Source organism: Somniosus microcephalus, chromosome 6, assembly GCF_052327205.1.
Source record: "Somniosus microcephalus isolate GS21.2 chromosome 6, FLI_Smic_1.0, whole genome shotgun sequence".
Classification (NCBI taxonomy): Eukaryota; Metazoa; Chordata; class Chondrichthyes; order Squaliformes; family Somniosidae; genus Somniosus; species Somniosus microcephalus.
The window spans coordinates 194,793,252-194,805,409 of NC_140992.1; positions in this window are offsets into that span (position 1 = coordinate 194,793,252).

The window sequence follows — 12,158 nt, forward strand, 5'->3', positions numbered from 1 at the left end:
CTAGTTGGCCTTTCATTCATGCCTTGAAATTGCCGGTTCTCTACGTCCCTTCTGATGTTTGCTTGATCAAATCCAGCCGGCATCTTAGTCTTCTATTGAAAAACATCATAGCGGGAGTTTGGTTTGTAACCACATGTGTTGCATTCCTGTATACAAACAAGAAGTTATCTACCTTATGCTGTAGATTTATGTCTTCATTACCCATGGCCTTTATGGCCTTCTTGAAGGTCTGGACAAACCTTTCAGCCAATCCATTGGTGGCGGGATGGTATGGGGCGGACGTGTAGTGCTTAACCCCATTGTTTTTTAAGAACTTCCTGAATTCTTCGGACACAAATTGCGGTCCATTATCAGAACAGATCTGTTCAGGCAGCCCATTCCTGGCAAATATGGTCCTTAATACTGTGATGGTTTTTTCCGTGGTGGTGGTGGACATCTTTATTACCTCCGGCCACTTGGAGTGTGCATCAACCGCGATTAAGAACATTGACTCCATAAATGGACCAGCAAAGTCGATGTGTACCCTTTGCCATGGAGATGAGGGCCACTCCCATGGATGTAGAGGGGCTTGTGGTGGGGCGTTTTGGACCTTCTGGCATCCTAGACAGCCCTTGGTCATTTCTTCAATGTCTCCATCGATACCTGGCCACCACACAAACGCTCTGGCTAGGTTCTTCATTTTCACTCCACCCAGATGCCCCTCGTGAAGCTCCTTTAGCACTTTATCCTGGAGTTTGGGTGGAATCACCACTCTGGATCCACACATCAAGGTTCCTCGGCACACTGACAGCTGTTCTCTTCTTTGCGAGAATGCTGGCAACAGTGGTTCGCCATGTGCTGGCCATCCCTTCACCGTTAAATCGTAGACTCGTGAGAGAGTCGGGTCATTTCTCGTTTCCTTTTCAATGGTAGAATTTGTTACTGGTAGACATTCCACTATGGTTGAGTGGAACATCTCCACTGGGTCCACTGTAGGTGCTTCTACCGTTGGCAACGGTAGACGCGATAAACCGTCAACATTTCCATGCTGTTTTGATCCTTTGTATTCTATGTCATATTGGTGTGCCCCTAGGGAAAGGGACCACCTCTGTAGCCTTTGCGCTGTCATCATGGGAACGCCCTTTTTAGGGTTGAATATGGAGACGAGGGGTTGATGGTCAGTCAACAAGGTACATTTTTGTCCGTGTAGGTAATGGTTGAATTTCTTCACTCCTCATACCAGGCTGAGTGCTTCCCTGTCGATCTGGGCATAGTTACGCTCAGCTGAGTTCAATGAGCGTGACGCAAAAGCTATCGGCCGCTCCGAGCCATCAGGGAATCTATGCGATAATACCGCTCCTACGCCGTAAGGGGATGCATCGCACGCCAGTCTGATTGGCAGTGATGGGTTGTAATGAGCCAAAACTTCCTTGGACGTGATCAAGCCTTTGCAATTATGGAAGGCACGTTTACAGTCTTTGCTCCATTTCCAATTTACTCCCGTTTGTAGCAGTTCGTTAAGAGGGTGCAGAACAGTTGACAAGTTCGGTAAAAATTTATGATAGTAATTTATCAATCCCAGGAACGACCTTAATTGTGAGACATTTTCAGGTGCTGGGGCTTTTATGACCGCTTCAATTTTTTCAGGTGACTTACGCAACCCTTCTTCGTTAATTATGCGGCCACAATATATTTGTTTCTGGAAAAATTCGCACTTGGGGCGATTTGCTCGTAGGCCCCGTTCTCTCAGCCTAGTGAGCACCTGCTCCAAATTGGCAAGGTGCTCGTTGTCGTTTTCTCCTGTTACAAGGATGTCGTCTAGGTAGCATTGAGTCCCCGGAATCCCTTGCAGGACTTGCTCCATAGCTCTTTGCCAGATAGCTGGAGCTGATGCTACTCCGAAAACCAGTCGATTGTACTGGTACAGGCCTTTGTGTGTGTTTATCGTGAGATACTTTTTAGAGGCCTCCTCAACCTCCATCTGTAGATATGCCTGTGCCAAGTCAATTTTGGTGAAACGTTTCCCTCCGGATAGTGAGGCGAAAATATCTTCTATCCTCGGAAGAGGATACTGTACCGTGTGAAGGACCGGGTTTACAGTCACCTTGACGTCCCCACAGATGCGAATTTTTCTCTGTTTTCAGTTTTATCATTATTCAACGTTTTCTTCATGACCGGGATGATGGGTGTTGCCCACTCGCTCCAATCTATCTTGGATAACACGCCTGCCTTTTCCAAATTCTCCAGCTCTGCCTCGACTGCTGGACGAATTGCGTATGGCACCGGCCTTGCCTTAAAAAACTTGGGAATTGCCGCATCTTCCACTTTTATTGAGGCGGTGACGCCTTTCAAGGTTCCTAGTTCCTGTTGAAACACTTCTTTGGCGTTGGCCAAGATGTCTTTTAATTGTTCAGGTATGACATCATCATTTTTTTTCTTACTGGTCACCATCAGTGCCTGGAGTGCCAGTCTAAACGTATCTTCCTGATCCATTCACGTCCCAACAGTGGTGGACCACCATCTTGCAGAACGTATAAATACAACTTCTGTATTTCCTTGCCGTTGTATACAACAGGCACCCTTATTTTCCCTCTGGGGTGTACTTTCTGCCCCGTATATGTTTTCAAGATAATGGATGTGTCTTTCAAAGGTATATGCGGAAATAGCCGCTCGTAATCCCGTCGACTTATGACGGTCAGAGCTGATCCTGTATCTAGCTCCATTTTAACTGGGGACACCGCTATCGTGAGGGTAACCCAAATGGTCTGGTAATCTTCTTTGGCAATTACATTATGTAATTTGAGACAGCTTAGTCTCTTGTTTCCGGAGTCGCTATCGCTCTTCTGGTCTTCGGAGCTACTGTCTGTCATCATTTGTACCTTTCTGTACTTTTCCTTATTGATTTTTTTTCTGTCAGTGGATTTTTTGTTTCCAGATCGGCATACACGTGCAATGTGTCCCATCTTTCCGCATTGCCTGCATGCTTTGTACTTGAACCAGCAGTCCCTCTGGTCATCGGTGGATCTGCTGCAGCGATAACATCTCTCGAAACCCTGTGTCATTTCATGGGTGCCGAAGTCCTGTGGCTTTTGCTGTATCTCTGCAGCTCCTCTTGCTGCTGCTTCGTATGGTACAGCCACACTGAAAGCCTTGTCCAGTGTCAAATCTTTCTCAGAAAGTAGCCTTTTCTGTGTTCCTTCACTTAGGAGACCGCAGACGAATTTGTCTCGAAGATAATCTGCTAGTCCTGCCCTGAATTGGCAGTGCTTTGACAGCTTTCTTAATTAGGTGAGGTAATCAGCGTTACTTTCATTCTTGTGCTGATTCCTCCTGAAGAATTTGAATCGTTCCGCTATCAGCAGCGGTGTTGGGTTTAAGTGCTCCTGTAGGGTATCAACAATCTCTTTAAAATTCTTGTCCATCGGTTTGGCTGGAGTGATTAAGTTTCGTAACAGCCCGTATGTCCTTGCGCCCATTAGATTTAGAAGTACCGATGCCTTATCATCCTCTATTTCATTCGCTGTGCAATATACCTCCACTCTTTCCACATATGTGGTCTAATCCTCTACATCACTATCGAAAGCAGTAATATTGCCAGTCTTAGGCATCCTGAAAAAAAATGGCGCCTCCCGTGCTCCCCTTTCTTCCCTGCCGAGAAAAAATGGCGCCTCCCGCGCTTTCCCGCTGCTGACAACGCTGTTCTCCGCAGTTTTTATTTACACAGATATTTTTAATAGTTGGAGACTCGTTACCACCGGACTCTCTGGGACTTTTCCCTCCCTCTGCTTGGTCCGAATGCCGACCTGCTTTGCAGCGCTGGCCGTCTCCCGAGTGCTCCACCCTCCGTCTCTGTTTGCCTCCGCCTTCGCTGCTCGGCCCCGCTGCAAAGCCAGCCGATCGAGCCGCAGCCCGCCGCCCAGGAAGGATTATTGCAGTACCTGCCACCAGCCCGGCTAGCTGGTGAAACCAGAGGTTTTTTTCGTTTTTTTTCTTCGACCTTCGTCTGAGGAATCGATCTCCTTGAGGTGCTGCTGAATTGCAGGTAAGTCCGTTTCCAATTCGTCGCCACTGTTGTATCCGTGTGTTAATGGAGACAGGGAATGCAGGAGCTGGTTTAACAGGTGTTTACTGAACAAAGTCTGGAGGTGAACTAAAAAATACAAGACACTATACAGGCTTATATAGCCCGAGTGGCCACTACCGGCATTACAGTACACAGGGGCTCTTAAAGGCACATACACCACACACACCAAGCCCCATTCACCCATCATTCTAACTCTCACCTTATGCGATCCGCCCAGCCGTCGAAGCACAGCTGGAAGGTTTGGAACGTTCAGGAGTACTGTCCAAAATGGACTGGAGCGAGTGGGCTACACCCATCGTTCCTGTAATGAAGAGGTCGTTGAGTAATACGCCTGGGGAACCAAAGAAGGTTCGCATCTGTGGGGACGTTAAGGTGACAGTGAACCCAGTCCTTCACACTGTACAATACCCGCTTCCGCGGATTGAAGATATTTTCGCCTCGCTATCTGGAGGGAAACGCTTCACTAAGATTGATCTGGCCCAGGCGTACCTGCAAATGGAGGTAGAAGAAGCCTCGAAACAGTACCTCACGATCAACACTCATAAAGGTCTCTACCAATACAACCGGCTGGTGTTCGGGGTAGCATCAGCTCTGGCTATTTGGCAAAGGGCAATGGAACAAGTCCTGCAAGGGATTCCAGGGTCCCAGTGTTATTTGGACGACATCCTGGTCACGGGCGAAAATGACAGTGATCACCTCGCCAACCTGGAGCAGGTGCTCACTAGATTGAAGGAATATGGGCTCCGAGCTAATCGCCACAAATGCGAGTTTTTCCAGAAGCAGATCTCGTATTGTGGCCACGTTATTGATAAAGAGGGGTTACATAAGTCCCCTGAAAAGATTGAGGCAGTGGTCAAGGCTCCAGCACCGGAAAATGTGTCACAACTGAGGTCGTTCCTCGGGCTGGTGAACTACTACCATAAGTTCTTGCCGAATTTGTCTACCGTACTACACCCACTGAACACCCTACTGCAAACGGGGGTACCATGGAAGTGGAGTGACGAATGTAAACGAGCTTTCCAGAAGAGCAAAGCATTGATCACATCAAAAGAGGTGTTGGCTCATTTCAACCCAGCACTACCAATTCGGTTGGCGTGTCATGCATCACCCTATGGCATTGGAGCGGTGCTGTCGCACAAATTCCCGGACGGCTCGGAGAGGCCAGTAGCCTTTGCGTCTCGGTCACTAACCTCAGCCGAGCGTAACTATGCCCAGATTGACAGGGAGGCCCTTAGCCTAGTGTGGGGAGTGAAAAAGTTCAATCACTATCTGCACGGGCAGAAGTTCACCTTGCTGACTGACCACCAACCACTTGTCTCCATCTTTAATCCAAAGAAGGGCGTTCCGGTGATGACTGCGCAACGGCTACAAAGATGGTCCCTTTTTCTAGGGGCGCACCAATATGAAATCGAGTATAAGGGCACGAAACAGCATGGAAACGCTGATGGGCTATCACGCCTGCCACTGCCTACTGCGGAGGAAGCACCAGCAGTGGATCCTGTCGAAATATTTCATTCGACTATAATTGAATGCTTGCCAGTAACTAACGCTGGTATAGAGAAGGAGACCCGAAATGACCCGACACTGTCTCGGGTATATGATTTGACGGTGAAGGGATGGCCAGCACATGGCGACTCACTGTTGCCAGCATTCTCATCCAGAAGAGAACAGCTGTCAGTATGCCAGGGGACCTTGATGTGTGGATCCCGAGTGGTAATTCCACCCAAGTTAAGGGAGAGAGTGCTCAATGAGCTTCACGAAGGTCATCTGGGAGGGGTGAAAATGAAAAGCCTTGCTAGGGCTTATGTGTGGTGGCCGGGGATCGATCAGCAAATCGAGGACCTGACAAAGAGCTGCTCAGGATGCCAGAAGGTCCAAAATGCACCACCACATGCCCCTCTACACCCATGGGAGTGGCCCTCATCTCCATGGCAACGGGTGCATATTGATTTTGCTGGTCCATTCATGGAATCAATGTTCTTAATAGCCGTGGATGCGCAGTCAAAATGTCCTCCTCCACCACGGAGAAAACTATTGCAGTCCTACAGACCATTTTTGCCAGGAACGGCTTGCCAGAGCAGATTTGCTCTGATAACGGACCAAAGTTTGTGTCCGAAGAGTTTCAAAGATTTATGAAAAGGAATGGGGTAAGGCATTACGCATCCGCCCTCTATCATCCAGCCACAAATGGATTGGCTGAGAGGTTCGTACAAACCTTTAAAAAAGCAGTAAAGGCCATGTGCGATGACGACATTCCACTGCAGCATAAGGTGGACAATTTCCTGTTAGCTGACAGAAATGCGACATATGCAGTCACCAACCAGGCCCCGGCCATGATGTTCTTTAACCGAAGGTTGAGATCGCGTCTGGATTTGCTCAGACCAAATGTACGAAGAGATGTTGAGAGTAAGCAATTCCAGCACATCAATGAGAAGCCGACAAGGAGCTTCAATGTAAGGCAACCAGTCTTGGCCCGCGACTACCGAACAGAGAAATGGCAACCAGGAACGATATGCACACGGCAGGGGCCACTAATGTACACTGTGGACGTTGGGGAGAACATTGTGAGACGCTATGCTGACCAGATCCTAGAGTCACAGGAACGAGTCAACCCCATGTCTCGGCCATACGTACCTGGTGAGGAACCCGACGTACAGGTCGCATCCACCTCAGAAACAATAGCATTGGAAGCTGATGAATCAACTGACGACAGGGTGCTAGAATCGCCTCCGCACCAAGAGCGAGACACTCGGGAAAGGCGTTATCCAGAATCAGGAAGCCTCCCCAGAGACTGAATATATGAATGGACTATTTTCATATAACATTGTATATTAAAAATGTTAATTGTTAAATGAGTATTATGGTACTGTTAATCTAAAAGGGGAGGAATTGTAATGTATGTAATGTATATATACCTTATTAAGGGAGAGAACTACTTTTTACAGCTCCTGTATACTGTAGTACCGGCAGTGACCACACCTGTATATAAACCCTGAGTAGTGATCTGTACAGTTAGTTCTAGAGTAACCCTCATTCAGTAAACACCTGTCGAATCGTTCCCTGCAGTCTGTTGTCTGATTATTGAAGGACATAACATTACCCATGTTACATGCGCCTTTAATTTCCTGATTTATACTCTGCCCTACATTACAACTGCTATTTCGGGGCCTATAAACAACTCTCACCAATGTTTTCTACCCCTTGCTGTTTCTTAGCTCCACCCAAACCGATTCTACTTCTTGATTTTTGGAACTAAGATCCTTTCTCTCTACTGTCTTTATCCCATCCTTTATTATCAGGGCTACCCCTCCTCCTTTTCAATTTTGCCTATCTCTTCTAAAAGTTAAGTATCCTGGAATATTTAGTTCCCAACCTTGGCCAATTTGCAACCACATCTTCATTATGGTTATTAGATTAAACCTGTTAATTTCTATCTGCGCTATTAATTCATCTATTTTGTTGCGAATGCTTCGCGCATTCAGATATAGTGCCTTTAGCTTGGACTTATTTCTATTTTTCCCTGATGTCCCCTTAGTCACTGATGCCTTATTACCTTTGTTATTCTCGCTGTCCCTTCCTGACCCACTCTGCTTATCTCTACCCCAAAATCTACTCTGCTCTAGAGCCTTGACATTTCTTTCACTGCTTTTAAATTGACTCTTTCCTGAAGCCTTCCACCCCCGCTTCATTAGTTTAAAGCCCTGTCTGCTGCCCTAATTATTCGGTTCGCCAGAACACTGGTCCCAGCCGGGTTTAAGTGGAGCCCGTCCTGACGGAACAGCTCCCTCTTTCCCCAGTACTGATGCCAGTGCCCCATGAACTGAAACCCCTTCCTCCCACACCACTCTTTGAGCCACGCATTTAAACCTCTAATCGGTTTGTCCCTATGCCAATTTGCGTGTGGCTCAGGTAACAATCCAGAGATTGAGGTTCTGCATTTTAATTTGGATCCTAGCTCCTCAAACTCCCTCAGCAGAATCTCATTCCAAGTTCTACCTATGTTGTTGGTTCCTATGTGGACCACGACAACTGGATCTTCCCCCTTCCACTCCAAGTTCTTCTCCAGCAGCAAGGAGATGTCTTTAACCCTAGCACCGGGCAGGCACCACAACTTTTGGAACGCTCAGTCAAGGTTGCACAGAACAGTGCCTATCCCTATGGGGAATAAGGAAATGGCAGAGAAATTAAACAAATATTTTGTGTCTGGTTTTCATGGAAGAAGATGCTAAAAACTTCCCGGAAATAGTGGAGAACCAAGGCTCTAGTGAGAATAAGGAACTGAAAGAAATTAGTATTAGTGAAAAAAATACTGGAGAAATTAATGGGACTGAATGCCGATAAATCTCCTGGACCTGATGGCCTATATCCTAGGGTTTTGAAAGAGGTGGCTATAGCGATAGTGGATGCATTGGTTGTCATCTTCCAAAATTCCATTGATTCTAGAACGATTCCCATGGATTGGAAGGTAGCAAATATAACCCCACTATTTAAGAAAGGAGGGAGAGAAAATGGGGAACTACAGACCAGTTAGCCTGACATCAGTAGTAGGGAAAATGCTAGAATCTATTATTAAGGACATGGTAACAGGGCTCTTAGAAAATAATAATAGGATTGGGCAGAGTCAATATGGATTTATGAAAAGGAAATCATGTTTGACAAATCTAAGTTTTTTGAGGTTATAACTAGCAGAATAGATAAGGGATAACCAGTGGATGTGGTGTATTTGGATTTTCAGAAGGCATTCGATAAGCTGCCACAAGAGGTTATTAAACAAAATTAGGGCTCATGGGATTGGGGGCAATATACTAGCATGGACTGAGGATTGGTTAATGGACAGGAAACCGTAGGAATAAATAGGTCATTTTAGGGTTGGCAGGCTGTACCTAGTGGGGTACTGCAAGGATCAGTGCTTGGGCCTCAGCTATTCACAATCTACATCAATGATTTGGATGAGGGGACCAAATGTAATATATCCAAGTTTGCTGATGATACAAAGCTGGGTGGAAATGTAAGTCGTGAGGAGGATGCAAGGAGGCTTCAAGGGGATATAGACAGGCTAAGTGAGTGGACAAGAACATGGCAAATGGAATATAATGTGGAGAAATGTGAAGTTATCCACTCTGGTAGAAAAATGGAAAAGCAGGGTAATTTTTAAAATGGTGAGAAATTGGGAAATGTTGGTGTTGAGGGACCTGGGTGTCCTTGTACACGAATCACTGAAAGTTAACATACAGGTACAGCAAGCAATTAGGAAAGCAAATGGTTTGTTGGCCTTTATTACAAGAGGATTTGAGTATAAGAGTAAAGACGTCTTACTGCAATTATATAAAGGCCTTGGTGAGATCACACCTGGAGTATTGTGTAGAGTTTTGGTTTCCTTACCTAAGGAAGGAAATACTTGCCATAGAGGGAGTGCAATGAAGGTTCACCAGACTGATTCCTGGGATGGGGGAATTGTCCTATAAGGAGAGATTGAGTAGACTGGGCCTATATTCTCTAGAGTTTAGAAGAATGAGAGGTGATCTCATTGAAACATACAAAATTCTTACAGGGCTTGACAGAGTAGATGCAGGGAGGATGTTTCCCCTGGCTGGGGAGTCTAGAACAAGGGGTCGCACTCTCAGAATAAGGGGTCAGCCATTTAGGACTGAGGAGGAGAAATTTCTTCACTCAGAGGGTGGTGAATCTTTGGCATTCTCTACCCCAGAGGGCTGAAGCAGGTCAGTCGTTCAGTATATTCAAGACAGAGATCGATAGATTTTTGAATATTAAGGGAATCAAGGGATATGGGGATAATGCAGGAAAGTGGAGTTGAGGTAGAAGATCAGCTATGATCTTATTGAATGGCGGAGCAGGCTCGAATGGCCAAATGGCCTACTCCTATTTCTTGTTATGTAAAAATAATCTTTGCACAGAGGCTCACTGGAATGTGGAATTCTTTTCCACAAACTGTTGAAGCAGATTCTGTAATTCTTTTAAAATGAAATTATAGTCGTTTAGAAAAAAGGGAATATTAAAAAGGGAGTGAGTGAGTGAGATTAGACTTGGTGGCTAAGCATATTGGCTCCCATTAAAATAAATGGAAGGAATATCTGCTGGGCTCCTTTACGGGCATGCATTCCGATCCACCTGATCGCTGGATATCGAGTGCACGCAAGCTATGTAGTACTCCTGTGCACAGACCAAGGACAATCTCCCCTTCTATATTTGACTCTACCAATTATTCATAGTCTCAGCTGTACTAAGCAGTATTGAAGGAAAGGTGCATCCCAATGGAATGCCCTATAATTGTCCATCATATAAGGGAAGATGCCTGTAATTTGATTGCTATTTGTTAGTTACCTCTCAACAGATTTGAGACAATCTGGAAGAGGAGAACTGGTACAAACCTTGCTGCCCAGCAAGATGGTGAATGGAGGTAGGTTTGTGGTTCACAATAACACAGCAAGAGTTCGACAAGAATGCCGGCTTCCAACAATTCTAAACTAGGAGAGGATAACATGTTTCTTGAATTCTTATTTTCTAACATTTAGGACTGTCAAAAAGACCAATGAATATTACTTCTTTTTTAGAATGAACTTGTATATATTGTAGCAAATGTTTAGGATGTCCCAAAATACTTCACCTCCAATGGATCACTTTTGAAGTGCAATCTCTATAATGTAGGCAAACAGCACAGCCCACAGCAATATCTCAATGAACAAATGGCCAGAATCTGTTTTAATTACTGTGCATAGTGCAGTATCCATTTGAGGCATCAGACATGAACCAAACAATGAATGATTGAACAGAAAATGCTGGAAAGACCCAGGTCAGGTAGCATCTGTGGAGAGAGAAATAGTTAATGTTTCAGGTTGATGACCTTTTGTCAGAACTGGCAAAAGTTAGAGATGTAACAGGATTGAAGCAAGTACAGAGGCTCTCCACAGATGCTGCCCGACCTGCTGAGTATTGCCAGCATTTTCTGTTTTTATTTCAGTTTCCAGCAACTGCAGTATTTTGCTTTTGTTGAATGAATGATTGAAGATGTTTTCACTGATCAGTTTACATTCCTTTTTCAAACTATTCTGACCATTACAAACATCACCATCTCTGTCCTACCCCAGGCATTATCTGAGCTACAGTTTTTTTTTAATAATACCCACCGTTAATGAGACTCCATGGTTGGGCTGCAGGATTGAAGAGATGGTATCCACCCTCTACCCCCTCCCCAGAATGGAAGAAAGAAAACGGAAGGTGGTAGGTTAGAGATGTTAGTGCCCAGTGAACAAACTGGGCAGGATGGCCACTGGCACTGGGGAATTAGACAGTTGGGTTTGCTGTTTCGAGAGAGCCAGCAACAGGTGCCTCGAAAGCAATACTAAGTGTTGCAGTGGAGCTTTACACAAACACTCAAATGGATCCAAGTGAATTTCAGTAAAAAAAGGCAGCAATGGGTTTTGAATTCAAGTCCTCAGTCACATGCAATACCAGTTAATGAATTTTTTACTAAAAGATCAACAAGATGTGTGAAATTGTGTTATTTTGTTAAGTGCTCAACAGAGGGCTAGAGCACTGGAGATCAAATCCCAGCACAGTTCACCTTTCTGAAGTGGATAAAATCAGTACATCATCTTAGGATGAGGAGGGGGAGAACAGGAGTTAAGGACCATTGCAAGTAGTGGCTCTCAGCAATAGAATCAGGGATCAGCACCACCTTGTCCTACCATCCGTTGGCAATGGGCTTATTTTGTGTAAAGTTCAATTTCAAGACAGGCCCTCAAGCTATTAATCTTGTTACCTCATTTTAATGTCCTACCTCGAGAATCCTCCTTACTTTGCCTAGCTCTCTACTTCTTGTCCATGTAATGTCTGTCAATATTGCTGTGCATATTGGCCACCATTCCAGAAACAAGCCCACTCCCCACCCTTCCTTTTTAGCAATTTGCTGGCCTTGCTCTGTACACTCTACATCTCCCAGCTATGCTTCCTTCTCCAGCACCACTGACTCCCTCAATCCATCCTCTGTAGCCTACTTTTTCTCCTGCCGCCAACCCAGGCTCAAGTCAGTCTTGAACAAGTCCATGGTCTCCTCCTGCTCCTCACTTGGTATTTT